General features: G+C 43.0%; 1 protein-coding gene across 2 annotated transcripts in view; it reads right to left on the bottom strand.

Moving 5' to 3' along the window:
- The window catches only part of TWF2 (twinfilin actin binding protein 2), a 66,610-nt gene that overhangs the window by 26,326 nt on the left and 25,102 nt on the right, over positions 1 to 15,182 (bottom strand). The window lies entirely within an intron of this gene.

Genomic DNA, 15,182 nt, shown 5'->3' with positions numbered 1-15,182 from the left:
TGTACAAGATGACAGCCCTATTGCACAGGTTAACCAAAAAAAGGGTGGCTTAAGGGTGGGGTGGGGGAAGACCACAAGAAAGCTGACAAACTGGCATAGACAATACCACAAAATGGCTACCGCAGGAGTCACAAAAGTAACTTCCCTGAGAAACAGATTGTAAGCCAGAGGTCAGTGTGAGCCTGAAAAGCCAAACTACATATTTGCTCCCACAAAGCACAAGATACCCATTTTGTAGAAAGATAACTGGTGATGTTCTGAGACATTCCACCACCACCACCACCAACCAAAAATACCGCCCCCGGCAACAACAGAAAGGAAACAAGCAAATCAACCCCCACAACACAAAATCCCCAAACACGCATTCTATATTGACGATACTTTGGGGGGGGGGGGGATGAAAATAAAAACACACCGTTACTCTGACCATAGCCTTGTCCTAAAGCTTCACAGACTTGAAGTACGCATGTGGAGCTTCTATGTATGGGCTTCTCCATTCACAACAGTGTCAAGAACAGCTCCAGGAGCACAATCAATATGGTGGACCCATCCTCTATTGTGATACTAGAGGTGTTCTTGTCACTGTGATAGATGGACATCACCGCTACACACACACACACACACACACACACACACTCCTAACTGAACTGGGAAACCTGTTTGGGCAGAGGCTCTGCAAATGCCTCAGAGCCTCTTCACTGGATTTCATAAATTTACACAAGAACATGGAAGGGACCCTGCTGAAATGCAAAAAGCATGAGGAACATGTGCCTCCCTCCTCCCCAGAACAACAATTGTGGCAAGGTGAGAGTTAAAAAAGAAAGAAAAAAGGGGGGGGGATATTGCTAAGGCATATTTTCAGGCATATGTTGGAACATCCATGATGTTTACCTCCTTTCTTTACCTACAGTTCTGAAAGGGACATCTGGCCATCGCCATCATCATCATCATCTGGCAGTTCAGCAGGAGGTTACAAAATTGAATCACTTCCTACGTAAAGACACCCTGCCTAGTGACTTTGCCATGATGAAAAGAACACTATTACTTCAAGCCTTAACTTAGTGTTAAAGCACATGCTCTGCTGTATGCAGAGAATGTCTCGCCTTCAAATCTCCAGTCAAAAGCACCGGTTACGGAAAGATTCTGTGCCTGAGACGTTGGAGAAACCATTCTAATCAAAAGAGGCTATGCTTGGCTAGATGTACCAACAGTTTGGTCCAATATAAGCAAGCGTCATATGCTTCATATGTTGTTGTTGTTGTTTTCATTTCTGCGTGGGCTAGATACCTACATCAGGAAGAAGGCCAGTCTAGAACCAACAGGGATGTCACCATGTGATTACTTGGAATGAGCCCATCAGCTTTTTTAGTCAGAGCCACTGAGGTAGGCAGCAAATCTGAAAGGACTCCAGCGGCTGTTGTCAGGAAGCACTTGGCTGCTGCCTTCAGTGAGTAAAGGATATCTGTCCATTGCATCATCTCCGTTCTGTTCATACTACAGACCAGTCTTCCAAGAAGGCAAGATCAGGGTATGTCTCTAAGGAACCCTAGAGTGCTAACTCACTCCCCCATTTACTCAGGATAAACAAAAACAAAACAAAAAAGGAGCCAAGAAGGTCAAGGACCTTTGCCAGAACTCAACCCCACAATGCACAGCCACGTGTTTTTATTTAATACATCATGCACGGATGACTCTCAGTCATACTGATGTGCCCAGAGTCACCCTGGCCCACTGCCTCCTTTTCCCAGAGCCAACCCCTTTTTACCCCTCTGTTTTCAGATCAGTAGCAATTCTAAAGTGGGGGGAGAGGGGAGACAGGCAGTAAGAACATGGGTGTCCCCATGAGCCACTCAGGCTACCAAGACAACCCTTGAAACATCCACTTCTGCCTAGGATGTAAGGCGTGCTCTAAATAGCAGCAATTTCCTGCCACTTCCTTTACCATGGCTTTTGCCACCCTGGCAAGTTTTTGCTTACAAAAAAAGGAGTGAAAGTTTAATAGTTTAAGAGCCTGTTTTCATTCCATTGCTTAAAAATAAGGGTTTGAATGAAAAAGTGGGCAAATCTTGGCATTCAAAGAGCATAACCTAATTTGATCAACACAGCGACTTGGTTCAGATGTCACGTTAGTCAACGGTGGACTATTAAAGCAACTTTTGCTTAAATAGTCCTTCGTTGACTACTGTGTCATCTGTTGGGGAAAAACTACCCCAAGGTTGATTATTTCAATGAAATCACCAATTCCAATAATCAACAGTGTAGAGTTGTTTATCTGCACAACTGTTGATTATTGTGTCAGCTGTCGGGCACCATGCATTAAGTGCCCTGCCTACAGAGTCACGAGGCGAGAGCGGCAGAAACTCCTGCTGCCCTTGCCCAACTGGGCTCTATAGACAAGGGAAATAATCCTGCCCCAGGAAGAGCTTGGGGAGCTGCAGGTCATGTCGTCCCTTGGTGGCACGCTGCAATCCGCGGCTCCCCATGCGCTTCCCAGGACAGGCCCATTAGTTTCGAGGGCCGAGGCCAGAGCTCAAAGCAAATGGGAACGCTCGTGTTGTGGATGAACCCTAACCCTAGACTGGGTATGATATTCATCCGCAACGCATCTACCCCAACGAAAACAATGGGGAAGGAGGAGATGGCACGGAGCGAGTTGACATTGCTTCGCGCCTCGTCCTCCTTCGCTGCCGGGGCCACAGAAACAAGGAAGGGGGCGGCTCTAGCAACCGTTGCTAAAGCCATCCCCTTCCTTGTTTCTATGGCTCCAGCAGCGCATGTCTTCCTGTGCGGCTGCCGCAAGAACCAGCAGGCAGATTTCCTTGGGAGGAAGATTCCCTGCCTCTTCCGGCAAGGATGGCCGCTCATGGCATGGGTTTGTTTATTCGTTTATTGTTGTGTTTGATCGTGATCTGGCAGTGCGGGTCAGCAGCCACATTCTAGATAACTGATCTTCATCGCAAGGAAATGCCTAACAATATTCAAAAAAACAAATGCCATCCTTGTGACTAAACCCAAGGAGGGAAACAGGCTGTGGTGACCCAATAAGTAAAGCGAGACTTTACTTTCTGCAATCTGCAGAGTACATTCACTAGGATTGCAAAGTTTAGTTGGGCAATTAAATTGACTAAGGCCTTTTTGACTGACAAAAACGGTACCCCCAATTATTAAAAAAAAGTTAATAAGTTAATAAGATGCAAAAGTTAAAAAGTTAATAAGTTAATAAGATGCAAAAGTTAAAAAGTTAATAAGTTAATAAGATGCAACTGCCATCTTAGAAGAGGCATTTCTCCTCTTCTCTCAGACGCAGAAAGGAATAACATCATCTACAATACTGAAGACCAGCCTTCCCCGACCTGGTGCTCTCCAGATGTTTTGGACTACAACTCCCAGCATTCCTGACCATTGGTCATGCTAGCTGGGGCTGATGGGAATTGATGTCCAAAACATCTGGAGAGTGCTGAGTTGAGGAAGGCTGCTTTAGCTTCTACAGCAAGCAAGCAAGAATGCTTAGACTGAACAGGAAGGGTTAGGAGAGCAGCAGCACACACTGCACTTAATGGAGGGGTTTTGCCATTCGATTGAACAAACCCAGTCAACTAAACAGAGTGAGCATAAAGCACCCCCAGTCACCTAGATATCAATACCTAAGTAACAGTAAGATTCTGGAGTCTATACATGACTGACAGGCATTTCCCCCCTCTATTTTCCATCCTGCTTCTCATCAGACTTAACAACCTAGTTCACGTGAAATGTCAATTCATGGGTTGTTTAACCCATAAATTGCTGGGACAGCACCAGAGAGAGAGAGCATGTTGCCTCCCACACGCTCACCACTTCCAGATTGCATCAGCTTTCATAAACAACCCAGAATCAACCAGTTCCTGGGTTGTTTGATATGACATGCAAATCCAGAATTCTCAGTTGTTGAGGGACAAACAACCTAGGGTTTTAACCCAACAACAAACCATGGGTTAAAACTCTGGGTTGTTTGTCCCTCAACAACCCAGAGTTCGGGGTTCAGATGTCACGTGTGTGTAATGTTTTGGTTCACTGATGCAAAGAAGAAGTGGTGAGCGGGAGGGACACAGTGTGCTCACTCGCTGCTGCACAGCCCCAGGTAACTAAGGGTTAAGCTATGGGTTAGTCTTTACGTCAAGAGGGCTTACATCAGAATCAGAGCTACTTTACACTACATGAACAGTTGACAGAGAGACACATATCTCTTAATATGCAGTGCACACATGCGCCAGGCTACCATAGCCAACTGGAGCTGCCCTGTACATGCCCAATGTTCTCCTGAATAGTTGGAGACACACATCCCTCCTTTGCACACAGATGTTTTAGGCAGCAAAACAATAAACCATCCCTCCAGATTGATGCATTATCTGTGCTAATGAATCCATAGCATTTTCACACAAATTCTGTCTACCCCTTTCTATCCATGGTGTATAATTTCATTCTACACCTCTGCTACACTTGAAAATCAACCAGAACTTTAGCAGCAGCCCCTGTGTACACATAACACATTTTTGTAAACTATTATTTACTATACTGGTCACTTTGAATGAGGGAGGCAAGCAATACATGTTCAGGATTCTTCACACAATCCCTGAATTGTCTCATTCTCTTGCAGCAATAGAAAACAACAATATAGCACAAGCAAACCATGAGGCAGCTCAAATAGCAACTCTAATAGCCAAGACCTGTGGCTTTTTTTTTTACCTGTTCAGTCATGTTACTATGCCAGAAGGCTGCTGACCTCTGCATTCTGTGCACTTCATAGTATGGATTCTCATTCCACTAAGTTCCATCCTGTTCACTAAATATCGTTTGATCTAAAGTCAGCAGTCACTGCCTTCCAGGGGAATCTTTGGTGCTCACTGTAAAGTCTTTTTGACTATCACATCTCATTGGTAAAATCATGCAAATGAGGCTGTCAGAGGCTCACAAAATGAACTACACATGAGCCCAACACCACTCACTCTTAGGGCTCATGTTACAGAGATGGAAGTGGCAGATCTCCAAAGTACACATTTTCATAACTACAAAATCAACCATTAGAATTGACCATGGGTGTGTGTATGTGTGTGTGTATGAGAGAGAGAGACAGAGACAGAGAGAAAGGAATTCATATATAAGACCACTGTTTGATCAGTATTTCCTTCTTCCATCTCCTCCCCTGCCCCTTGGTTGGTCCAATTTTTAAAGGACCATACAAACAATCCATTAACCAAATTTCTCAATTTAGGGGGAGAGACCAAAAAGTATCTGGTACACACTACCATCTGTATTAGAAAATAAAGCACACATGTATGCAGAGAACTGGTTTTAACATAACAATAATCATGGGGAATTTACCCACAAATTGCAGAAATCTAGTGGGAGAGAGCGAGTTCAGGCACATTCCTCACTTCTGCTTTCAATTAACAACCTATGATCACTCTGTTCATGGGCTGTTTGTGTGTTGTCCAAACTTGGAAGCTCTGGGCTGTTTGGGGTAAAGCAACCCAGAGTTAACTTATGATTTGTTGTTTGGTTAATTCTGGATTGTTTAACCCCCCTAAACAACCCAGAGTGGTTGGATATTGCGCTAACAGCCTACAAACGGGGCTAACCATAGGTTGTTAATTGAAAGTGGAAGGGAGAAGCGTGGTGGAGGCAGCTTGCTCACTTGTTCCAAAAGGTGCCCAACAATCCAAGGTTTAAACAACCATGGGTAGTTGTGATGCCCAAACCAGCTCAAATACACACAAACACACCCAGTAAAGGGAATTAGCTTGCTTCGAAATGCTCTGTTGCAGCATGCTATTATAAACTACACTTCTCTGTGTGGCTAGGACACCATTGTCACAAACCCACAGAAGTTGTTATCCTGCCTCTCTAAGCATGTTAATGTTAGTCATCTGTGGCCTAAAAAGACAGGAGGGAAGCCCGCTTTTGTAAAGCTTCTCTGTTTGAAGGAAATTCTGACTCGCCACAGGCCACCAGGTAAGCGGCTATTTACAAGCCTGAGCCAGGGCTAAATCTCCTGGAGCCATAGACTGCATTCCCTCCTAAGCCTTCATTCCTTTTAATACTGAGGTATGTTATCTCAAACAAATAAGCAAAAAAGGGACAAGACGGAGGCGACAAAAAAAGAAGTCCTTGTGTTTAAAGCGGTTCTTCAGGAAATTGCTTGTGTTGCACTATCTATTAAATGCAAGTTGCTTCACCAACTATTTTTGAGGTCTTTGTCAGGAAACTGGTAAGTAACAACAGAAACCACAAGCAAACAGCGGTAGAGTTATTGAGCAGACATTAAGGCAACTGTATTCTCTTTTAATGTTAACTCCTCCTTTTAGCAGCCCCACTGAAATGAATGAGATTTAATTTAGCCTTATTCAGTTCAATGGGTCTACTCTAGGAAGGCCTAACTTTGGATAATACCTATAGAGTATGGGCAAGGTGTTGTGGCTGGTTGTTAATATTTAGATTTGCTGAATTTTTCTATTACTTAGCTGATTAGGTTTTTAAAAAAATCATCTTAACCGGGAAATATTAAAGTTTGGTCTTCCTGATTTACTTCTGCCAACGGAGAGGGAGCCAAAAGCATGTTCTTTTAGAGAAAATGCTCAATGAAAAGGGAAGTGGGAAATCAACCCATTGTTATGATGTCTTTTACATATATTTTCTATAGTGGGCCATCTAAAAACTAGAATCATTGCTAATGTTTGTGAAGAGAGAGATTGGGTGTGTGTGGTGTGTGTGTGTGTGTGTAAGCTGCTTATCTGCAAATGGGATTTTTCAAGGGAACCTCCAAAATCACACCTATAGCAACCTGGTGCTATAGGTAGCAAGATCTCACAATCTCCCAGAAAACAGCATCCATACTCCAATCCCTCCTTCGTTTCTAATCACACATGGCCTGAGCTATGCTAAATAAAAAGGGAGAGGCTATCGTCCCACCTCAGGTCTTCATCCTTTCTTTCTATAACTGAGCTCTCCTTTGAGTCTCACCAACACGAGACATATACTATGGTGGGACGTGGGAGAGGGCTTTCTCTGTTGTGGCACCCGGGCTGTGGAATGCCCTCCCCTTGGAGGCCCGACTGGCACCGGCACTGGTTTCATTTCAGCGGCAAGTTAAGACAAGGCTTTTTAACAAAGCCTTTGATGGCTAAATTCACCAAGCCTGTACATAGTTTTAATTGTTTTAATTGGTTTTACTGTTTTTAAATTCTGCACTGGTTTTAGCTTATTAATGGTTTACTTTGTTTTTAAATTGTGTATATTTATTGTTTTATATTGGTTGTATGATTTTATCTGTACACTGCCCTGAGATCCTTGTGATATAGGTTGGGATAAAACTGTCTTAATAAATAATTAAATACATAAATAATATTCACAGCCAGGTTGACTGGCTGCATTCAGTAAAGGGGGTGCAAGGTGGGTGAGCATCCAAGATGTACACAAACAGGGGGGAAAGCCCCATCTCAAGACAAATTCTGTTGTTGTTAATTTCTGCAGACTTTATAACAACCCCATGAAGAAGGTCTAAAAAAAACCCAAGAGGCTGAAATGCATCAGGCTTTTGTATAATAAAATTTTCTTACAGCATTCAGTAAAGAGAAGACCTTCTCTCAAGTTGCAGAAAAAAGCAACTAAAATACTCAAAGGGCTGGAGCATTTCTACTATGAGGAAAGGTTACAACAGCTGGAACCGTTTAGCTTGGAAAAAAGGAAGGCAAGGGGAGAATGAGAGAGGTGTATAAAATTATGGATGGTGTGGAGAATGTGGATAGGAAGACATTCCCACCCAACCCTCTGCTAGAGCCTGGGGTCATCCCATGAAGCTGATTGGTGAGATTCAGGACAGATAAAAGGAAGTACTTCTTCACACAGTGCATAGTTAAAACTATGGCATTCACTACCACAAGATGTACTGATGACCACCAGTTTGAATGGCTTTGAAAGAGGGTGGAAAAATTCCTGGAGGAGAAGGCTATCAATGGCTACTAGTCCTGATGGCTATGTGCTACCTCCAGTATTAGAAGCTTCTAATACACCAGTTGCTGGGGAACATTGGTGGTAGGGTGCTGTTGCACTGGTGTCCTGCTTGTGGATTCCTGGTTGAGAGCTGGTTGGCCCCTGTGTGAACAGAGTGCTGGACAAGATAGAGCCTTGGTCTGGTCCAACATGGCTGTTCTTATGTTCTTAATCCCAGGTATGGATAAGTAATTTCCTTTTTGAAGAAGAAGAAGAAGAAGAAGAAGAAGAAGAAGAAGAAGAAGAGGAGGAGGAGGAGGAGGAGGAGGAGGAGGAGGAGGAGGAGGAGGAGGAGGAGGAGGAGGAGGAGGAGGAGGACATACATCTGAAAAAAATGTAAATGTAGTACTTCTCTCCTCCCAGCAACACTTTTGAGGAGCATTATATCTGAACCAGGCCCAGTATAAATTGGACAAGAAGAAATATGTATTGGAGACAACAAAGAGACGAGATGTTAAAAGAAAATGCTAGAAAGAACCATTCTCAAGACACTGGAGGAATCTAAAAGGAACAAGAGAAACTGTAAACCAGGGGAGACAACACATCACAAATCCAGCACCTCACAAGTCAGATTAGTTTGCAGTTCTAATTTCACTGATAAACCACTGCCAATATCAACATATGAAAACAGTTTGTATGAGATCAGCAGTTCAAATCTATTGCCAGTGAGTCAGGGTTTAGCAACTTTATGTCAAAAATTCAGGCCAATAAAAGGGAAAACATCATGTTGTCTCTATTTAGTCTGTGCCCTATTGAGATAGTTTATTCATAAAAACAAGACTACAAAGTTCTCAATTGCCCCCACTTTATATCGTTTCACTAGCTGATCTTGATTGTCCGTTAATTGCTATTATTACCGGATAAACCACTAAATACAATGACATGGTTCATGACAATAACTACATATTTGGGGGTATTGTGTCTTTGGGAGAAAGTATGAGAGATTATTTCCTCAAATTCTCCCCCACCTTACATTTGACCTTGCTCAAAGTGCTCAGATTTTTCTAAAGATTAAGGGTGCTCCCAGTCCAGCCAGGATATTGTGGTAAATCATTAATCCCACTCTTTGATTGGGATGCACAGCTGCACTTTATCACAGTGGCCAGATCTGGCAGAAATTGGCCGTAGTTCCTATACTGATTCCCTTGGAGAGCTCTCCTGGGCCATAGGAGGTGGTACACTAGGGATGGACGGACTCACTGCCATCCGTTCTTGTTGGGAGCTCACCAAGTCCCCCCCCACACTGTGTGAGCTGCTGGGCAGCCTGGTGAGCAAGTGACCAGCGCTGCAGGGCTGCCTGTCACCTTAATGAGCTGTCATTTTGCATAAAAATGGTGGCTTGGGGTTTCCCGGAAATATAAGTCATAAATGGTGGCCGTAGAGGGGCCATTCGCGCCTGTAATGTTGTGTAAATGGCCCCTTTACGGCTGCAGATCCGTAAATCCCAGAGTCACCATTTTTATGTAATGGTAGCTTGCTAAGGGAACGGGCGGCCGCCACACACTTGGACGAACGGGTCCAGTACGTGGCAGCAGCTCAGCAAGCAAAGTCCTGGAGACCGCGCAGTGGGGGGGGGGGGACACACACTCCTTAGACTCCTGCAACATCTCTACAGTACACGTCACATTTATAAGCTTCTGGTCAGTACATAATGCTAAGCTGGGATTCTGTGAAAGCTAAACAATACACTGACAAAGTCCTTGTGCCAGCTGCACAGGAGAAGGAACAAGGGAGGGAGGAATGTGCGAGCCCAAGTCTTGCTCTGGTTCATTCCACCTCATGCACAAACTATGATTTAGTGCTACGTGTGAATGCGATCAACGTGGTTATCAGGGCAAATTTCAGAATCAGACTGAGCATATCCAGAGCTGCACAGATGGGTGCATTCCAACTGGCTCAGAACCAATCAGCAATACTTTGTTCCACTATTTTTCAAATACATATTCCCAAAGTGCGGAGTTTTAAAATTTTAAAAGTGCACGTCTCTAAATTTCAGGTTTGGCCATAAGATACAGATGCACAAAGAAGTAAACGAAAACCATATATGCTGCTAGTCAACAGAAGGCTTTTCTGTTTATTAATCTTTGTAATACTGCCAAGAGAGCTTTGGCTGTTGGGCGGTAGAGAAATGTAATAAATGAAATGAAAAACCAGAATTAAGCTGTTCACTGCTCTTGTGTTCTGCAGAGGCGAAGGGTGTGTGGAAATGACAGACTAAGCCAAAATGAGCTCTTATTTCCTGTATAGACTTTGGGTGTGCAGAGCCGGTATTTTCAGTTAACCTGATTAAACTGAAAAGCAAAATAGTGCAGAAACCACCACACTGTAAAGCCAAATTTGCTGCACTGTTCTTGATAGCGTGCAGATTATGTGTGCAATAGCAAAGCAGCAAGTGACTGTGCAAATCAGGATAAAGAGTATGTCAGTTAAATCCAGTAAACATTGAGCATGAACTAAACATGCTGTTTAAAAACATCCTTAAGTACAATAGCTCATTTAGAAGAAGGGGTGGTTCTGCACAGTGCATGAATCTCTCTTTGATTTTCTAACACTTCTGATAGCACTTGAGTTTCAGCTTTAACAGCCACTACCCACATCATGCTTTTTCTGGCCATATGGCATATGCCTCTTTCACAATCAAACTTGTGACTTATCTGCTGGCATTTTAATATGCTTCTTTCAGTCACTATGAGTTGCCACTGCAACTTGACCCCCAGTACTGGCATCCCTGCCTGCCCGCCACCCCACAAGTTTGAAAACATATTTATCTTTATACAAAGACTCAGAAGAACGCAAGGCAGAATCAAAGCCCTGGGCCAAGTCTTCGCTGTTATCAGCATGACCTTTGTGACTCACTTTGCCCTACAGATGTACTTGTAACTTGTTTCTCAATTTTGCATCACCACCCTTCCAATCTACAAGCTGTAGGGGTGGGGGAGGAAACTTTTTGCTGTGCTTAAAAGTTCCAGTGGACACACCCTGGCTTTGTGGCTCAAAGAGAAGTTACTATTGAAAAGAGATTGTGCATAGGATTTCAGCGTCAATGGTGCCAAATTATCCAATCAACGCAGCCAGAGTATAGCTGGAACACCAGTTCCACAATAGTGATGCACAATGTAAAGTATGTGCACTGTCTCCCTTAACCCTCCTTGGGTGAAACGAACCAGCATCACAAGTGCTGTTATCAGAGGCATTTGCGCCTATTATATGACTGCCGCCTAAGTGTGTCTAAGAGCTATTTCTCCCTGTATTCTTTGCCTCTCCTAACGCACTATCTGGCACATGCCGCTCGCCACATCTCGGCTGCAGAAGCAACTGCTGAGCTATATCCCTGAAAGCAAGGATGCCAACAGCTCGTCTGTTGAGGACTGTCACTGCCAAACTGCAATGGCAGGAAAGCAATAGATTTCTAGGAGGCTCACGGAACTCCACATGCGCCAAAGGCTCGTTTCCATCAAAAATACCCCCCCACACACACATATATGCTAAAGTCTCTTTTTTTAAATGCATTTCTTTCACAAGTGGTGACTCTCATAAGAAAACTATATATTATATAGCACTGGAAGGCATTAATGGGGGCTGTGTAACTTGTGATTGCTTTTAAAGGGATTACTGAATTTCCTTTCAAAATGATGCCCATAAGACCAACCTCTCCTTCAAGCCAAGTCATAGAAAGAAAATGAATATTGTTTTCATTTCCAGCCCAGTGAGGGCTGGAAAATGTGGTTTCCCCTCACCCCCCTGAAGCCTGGCAGCCATTAGAACCTTGTTTTATGCAAGCCATTCTATCAGAGCTCCTTCTCTTGTTACTAGTACATCTGCTTCTATACTCTGCTGAAGTGACTTTAATTTCCTTGAACACCCTTCTGTTATGTGAGGAAACAGAAATTACTATGAAAATTTTCCAGTGCATCATTGTAGGGGTCACCTGAGATATCTTAATGTTCTTCAGATCCCTTTCAGATTGCTACCCAAAGCTAGGAGTCCCTATCATTGGAAGCAGTTCTATCAAAACAAAAAGGATCAGTACCAAGGACAGGTAAAGCATCTGAAGACTTAGGTGGCTTCAGCCATGAGTCAAGAAGCATGTCAGACAGAGCACCAGGGCCCCAAGGAACAGGAAGGGAGCAGGTGGTGGCAAAGGAGAAAGCTTTAAGTAAAAAAATCTGGCATGGCTTTATGGAAAAGCAAATGGATGCCTTTATAAGTGGACTGTAGAAAATGTTTCCATGGCTTGGAAGAAACTATTTTCCATTTCAAGGGGTCTCACTCTCATAAATATCAGAGAAGAGGGGAGTTCAGACAAGCCCCACCCCCACTCACTGAAGATAAATGAGCAGGCCCATGTGGACTAGCCCCACCCCATCAGGGTCCCCCCTTGTGTTGAGGACTCTGTTGGTACCCACATTGAATACATAGAATATGTATTCATTGATTACATACATAGATGGTACATAACACCCCTTCACACATGTGGATGGCAAGGAGACATGGCTAGATATGCTGGCAGCAGAGGTAGCCCATGTGGCTTCATAACTCCCTCCCCTCCCCTTTACACAATCTTCCAACATGTGAGGGTGTACAACTGCCTCCTCACTCAACCCCCCGGAAGGATAGCTTGAGGTAGGGACAATAATGCAAGTTCCATTGTTCACAAAACAGCATGGAAAGTGCTGCCTACTTGTACAAGGAATATTGAAGGGTTGATACCTCAACAGTTCTTTGGACTACACGCGTGCACATACATGTGTGTATGCATACGCTGAGAAAATGCCAAGTTAACAGTTAGACAGCTTTCTTAGCAATGATTTTTTACACAGATTGTGAAGATGGAGGTGGTAATACTCCAAACAGTTGTGAAGTTCTCATGCCAACTGTGATTTCTGGCTTCAGCAGTAGCCTCAGTTAGTTCCAATGCCATTCATAACGGGGGGTCAAATTCCTTCATCAAAATTCTCTTTTCTGTTAATTTCCTCTTCTCTTACTACTAAGAATACAGAATGTCTGAAATAGAGTTCATGATCAAAACTTCTCTCTCTACCGTGGAGATACCCATGCTGCCTCTAGTATTATCTCTTTGCCAAATATAGACAATTAGAAAGATTCAAGAGTTAAATTCCTCCCTCCCCCTCTATAGGACCTCAAGCTTTACTGCAACATGTCACACAGATAAAAATACCTCATTCAGTAATGACTTAGTGTGCTTCCTAGGCTGCATTCATAGAAATGTATTCACTACTTTTAAATAGTCTTAATGCTGAATCAGCTATACCAAAAGAGAAGTTAGGGCATGTTTCATATATCTGGATTCATCTTCGCAAGCTTTTTGTGAGGTTTAATCTTTCTAAAGATCAGAAAATTGAAGCACCACCTCGTTTTTCCACATGTAGTGATTAACCAAAAGGTCCACTGGTTATGCTATTCTCAGAAGCACAGTCAGACTTTGCATAACCTTCCCAAGGCCTGTGACTCAAGTGAAAGCAGAACTAACTCTGGATTCACCACAAGCTCATCATCTTTCCAAAACTACTGTATACACTTGAAGTGGGGATGGGGGTAAAATTTGTTCAAGTCACATTTTAATCCAAATTTGCACTTCCCAAACCAACACCTGAACTGAAATCGTTTTCCTTCAGTATTTACAGTTCTCCGAATTTTGCAATCCACTTCTCTAATCAAAAATGTGTACCAAAAACGTGTCTTTTAGGGCAACTGTACACAAAAATGCATATCTTTGTGGAAATAACACACAACAGTGCCTTATATTAAAGAAAATGGCTTGGAAAATGCATATATATAGGTAGATAGACAAAATTGGCAATAAAGATGTGATTATTAGGTGAAATGCACATGAAATTGTGTATGCATTTATTGTAGTAGTTTTTTTTAACAAAATCACAAACTAATAAGGAAATGGGTGGGGACAAAGTTATGACTGGGAAAAGGAGGAACTGAGAGAAAATGAAATGAAATTCATTCATCCCTAGCTTTGAGACAACCAAAGTCAATAAGTATGATATATAATAGTGAAATTTACATAAGCCTGCAGTGGAATGGATCTTCATCGGAGCTGCCTAATATTCAGGACATACCGTATTTCTTCAATTGTAAGACGCCATCGATTGTAAAACGCACACTAATTTCAGTACCACCAACAGAAAAAAAAACCTAAGACGCACCCATGATTCTAAGGCGCACCCCATTTTTAGAGATGTTTATATGGGGGGGAAAGTGTGTCTTAGAATTGAAGAAATACTGTAAATATTTTGGATAATGAGCATTCCACTGTACACAGACGATGCTTCTTGGTGTGGAAAATCACAGACTAGTCTATATTCATGAAATAACCTCATCATCCTGACGCACATCAGCCTGTCCATCACCATAGAAATTTGGTAAGTAAATTGGAATGCGGGGGAGGGAGATGAAAAGGGAGAGTTGAGATAGGTGTAACTGATCTCCAGGAAACAAGAAGGTAAAGGAGTCAATCACTGGGAATAAACCTAGTTCTCCTTGAGGAAACCAACTTGTATCTGGACTATACCACTTCAAATTGGAAGTGGGGTTTCACATGAATGAAAGCTCCTTCAGACAAAATTTTCCTTGCACAGAAAAATAAAAAATCTGGGACAAGGGCTGGAGCCTAGCCTACTGCTAAAGAGCCAATGTGCAATCCATAACCAGCTTCTACAGGGTAAGTGTTTGGGGACAGAACCTGGACAATGTTTCTAGCAGCACAGAGTGTACAAGCACATGCTTAGGATTATGCAGTAAATGGGAAACTATACTATTTGACAGGCATTCCATAGTTGTTATCCCAAACACCACCACTTAGGACACAATCCTATGCATATTAGACAGAAAAAAATCCTACAGTTCCCAGTATCCCATGCTGGCTGGGGCATGCTACGAATTATAGGACTTTTTCCTCCTGTCTAAACATGCATATTATTGCACCCTTAAAACCACTGCTAGAATATTGGGAACAATGCTTCCATGTTTTTGACAGTACTGCAACTGGTGCCATACCAGAATGAGATTATTATTGTAGGACAGGAGTGGCCAGAAGGTAGATCTCCAGATGTTTTGGACGTCAATTCCCAGAAGCCCCTGCCAGCATAGCCAATAGTCAGGAATGCTGGGAGCTGAAGTCCAAA

The sequence above is a fragment of the Elgaria multicarinata genome, chromosome 3, assembly GCF_023053635.1.
Source record: "Elgaria multicarinata webbii isolate HBS135686 ecotype San Diego chromosome 3, rElgMul1.1.pri, whole genome shotgun sequence".
NCBI classification, from domain to species: domain Eukaryota; kingdom Metazoa; phylum Chordata; class Lepidosauria; order Squamata; family Anguidae; genus Elgaria; species Elgaria multicarinata.
This window is presented reverse-complemented; position numbering and strand designations above follow the sequence as displayed.